At 46.9% G+C, this 3,409-nt stretch overlaps 1 pseudogene; it reads left to right on the top strand.

Moving 5' to 3' along the window:
* The first annotated feature begins 582 nt into the window (after window positions 1-582).
* On the top strand, window positions 583-1,163 carry LOC110291890 (annotated as a pseudogene).
* The last annotated feature ends 2,246 nt before the right edge of the window (window positions 1,164-3,409 follow it).

Raw genomic sequence — 3,409 nt, 5'->3', positions numbered from 1 at the left:
GTGTGTGTGTGTGAGAGAGAGAGAGAGAGAGAGAGAGAGAGAGAGAGAGAGAGAGAGAGATATTCTGTTTTCTACTAATTTCATAGTCACCAAGCATATGCCTCAGATCACTTCTGTTTACTCTAAGGCTCTTCCAGGTTTTCATATCTCAATCTGGTGTGAGGTCAGGGAAGTCTTTGCTGCTGGGAAGACAAGAAGGAAGTGTGACCAATGAATGAGAGGGTGTAGGAACATGTCATTGGCCTCTACTTACAACATTTTAGTAGAACACATGTGCATCTAGGAAGACATGACTAAAGGATAGGAGGACACACCAGAGTGGGTACCTGATTGACCAGAATCCAAAGGGGTTTGTGTATGAAGATAAAACAAAAGGTGGTCGATTCTGGGTAGGACAAGGAAAGAGAGCTGTATACACATATAACATGTATATGTACATATATGTATGTGCATATTCACACACATTTAAATTCACATTTTATATATCAAATACTTACTTTTTTACATGGTTAAAAAGTTGACGAAACACAATGAAAAAAAAATAAATTAAAAAAAAAACAAAACTCTCCACTAACCTGCACCATGGCCGAGCCAGTCCCTCGGCTATCTATCCCTGCAGTGCTGGCCCTGGACTGACTGCGCTGGGCACTGCCTTAGCTACTGGTCTCTTGCTGGGGAACCGGTGGCCTCCGTGGGGGGTCCAGGCAGCAATGGCGCTTGCTGCTACCTGAGGACAATCCCCTGTGGCAGTATCTGCTGAGCTGCTTCATGAGGGTGCTGAGGAGCCTGTGATTGCTGACCCTGGAGCAGCTGCGGGGGGATTCCATGATGATCTGTGAACAGGCCCAGCGCCTGGCCAACCTGGCGCAGCTCATCAAGGCCAAGAAAGCTCTGGATCTGGGTACTTTCACGGGCTACTCGATCCTGGCCCTAGCCTTGGCACATCCCGAGGCGTGACCTGAGAGGTTCATGCAGAGCCCCGGAAGCTGGGACAGCCTCTGTGGAAGCAGGCAGAAGTGGAGCAGAAGATGGACCTTTGGCTACAGCCCGCCCTGCAGACATTGGATGAGCTCCTGGCGGAAGGCCAGGCCAGGGGAACTGTGCCTCCTACTACAGAGCAGAGGGAGCTCTGTCTGCAGCTCCTAAACCCAGAAGTAAACTAGGAGTACTGGAACACAGGACCTTCTGAGCATACACCTCCAGTGCTCATTCGGTGGAGAGTTCCCTCCCTCCAGGAACACAGGCAGCTTTTCCAGTAAAGTGGTCTCCCTGTTCTCCCTGGTACCAAGGCTTATGGCTCTATCTGACCAGATAGTTTTAATAAATTATCCCAGCTGTAAAACAAAACAAAACAAAACAAAACAAACCCCAAAATCTCTCTTAATCAGAATCGACCATGCATAACACATTTCTTGGATACTCTTGTATATATCTTTTTTCTTTTCTTTTTAAAAAATTAATCACTTTATTCATTTACATTTCGAATGATATCCCCTTTCCCGGTGGAGTGGTCTCCACTCCCATCCCATCCCTCCTTGCCTTTATGAGGGTGCTCCTCCACCCACTCATCCACCTGCCTTACCACTCTAACATCCCCCTACACTGAGATATAAAGCCTCCACAGGACCAAGGGCCTCCCCGCCCATTGTCAGACAAGGCAATCCTCTGCTACATCTGGAGCCATGGATCCCTCCATGTATACTCTTTGTTTGGTGGTTTAGTTCCTGGGATCTCTGGGTAGTTCAGTTAGCTGATATTGTTTTCCTATGGGGTTACAATTCCCCTCAGATCCTTCAGTCCTTCTCCTAGCTCTTCCCTTGGGGTTCTCAGGCTCAGTCTAATGGTTGGCTGTGAGTATCTTCATCTGTATTGGTTAGGTGCTGGTAGAACCTCTCAGGGAACAGCCATACCACGGCTCCTGTCAGGGAACACTTCTTGGTATCAGCAATAGTGTAGGAGTTTGGTGTCTGTAGATGAGATGGATTCCTAGGTGGGACAGTCTCTGGGTGGCCTTTCCTTCTGTCTCTGTTCCATTTTTTGTCCCTGTCTTTTCTTTGGATAGGAGCATGACTGGGTTAAAATGTTTGAGATGCATGGTGGGTGGCCTTATTCTTCAACGGGGAGTCGCGCCTATCTACTGGAGGTGCTCTCTACAGGTTGTATCTCCTCTTCGCTGGGCATTTTGGCTAAAGTCATCACCATTGGGTCCTATGAGCCTCTCGCTTCCCTGGAGTCTGGGACTTTCTAGTGGCTACCCCTAGGTCCCCATTCCCCACTGCTGTGTGTTTCTATTCAGTTTCCTGAACCTCTGTACTTCTCTCCTGTATCTGGTTTATGACAAAACAAAGCAAAACAGAACAGAGTATACCATTCTAGTATCATAAGGCTACAGCAATGAGTCATCATAATTCCTTTAATTGGTCTGCTCCTTAAAGATGGAAGGGGCACTGAAGCCATGTCCAGATATTTGTTTTCACAAATGCTTTTTTGGTTCTTTTAAAAAATGTATTTATTCACTATGCACCCCAACCTCTCCAGGTGCCTCTTTCCCACAGTATCTCCCCATGCTCCACTCCCTTCCAATCCCCTTCGAGGCCCTCAATCTTTCCCACAACTCTTCCATAAGAGTCTTCAAACTCCATCAAATGTTCGGCTGTGGGTCCCTACATCTTTCAGAGTCAACTGCTGGGTGGAGCCTCTCAGAGGACAGCTATGTTAGACTCCGGTCTATAAGCATAACAACATCATTAATAGCATCAGGGATTGGTACTTGCCCATGGGATGGGTCTCTAATTGAGCCAGATATTGCTTGACCAATTCCTCAGTCTCTGCTCCATCCCCTGTCCCTGCATTTCTTGTAGACAGGATACATTCGAAGGTGAAAGTTTTGTGGGTGAGTTGGTGCCCCTATGGTTCCTCTTGGGTTCCGGCCTGGCTATAGGAGGTGGGCTATTCAGATTCCATATCCCCAATGCTGTGAGTGTTTCCCTTGTTCCACATTTTCACCAGCATGTGCCAACTTGAGTTAGCCAATGTGATGGCTGTATGATGGAATTTCAGAGTCATTTTGATTTTGATTTTCCTGATTACCAAGGACTTTGAACATTTTTAAAGTGCTTTTCAGCCATTCAATATTCCTCTATTGAGAACTGTTTAGCTCTGTACCCCACTTTTTTCTTTCTTTGTTTATTAGATATTTACTTTATTTACATTTCAAATGTTGTCCCCTTTCCTGATTTTCCCTCCAAAATTCCCCTATCCCCCCGCTCCCCCTGCTCACCATCCCATCCACACCTGCTTCCTGGCCCTGGCATTCCCCTACATTGGGGCATAGAGTCTTTACAGGACCAAGGTCCTCTCCTCCCACTGATGACCAACTAGGGCATCCTCTGCTACATATATGGCTGGA

The sequence above is a fragment of the Mus caroli genome, chromosome 3 (genome assembly GCF_900094665.2).
Source record: "Mus caroli chromosome 3, CAROLI_EIJ_v1.1, whole genome shotgun sequence".
Lineage (NCBI taxonomy): Eukaryota > Metazoa > Chordata > Mammalia > Rodentia > Muridae > Mus > Mus caroli.
This window is presented reverse-complemented; position numbering and strand designations above follow the sequence as displayed.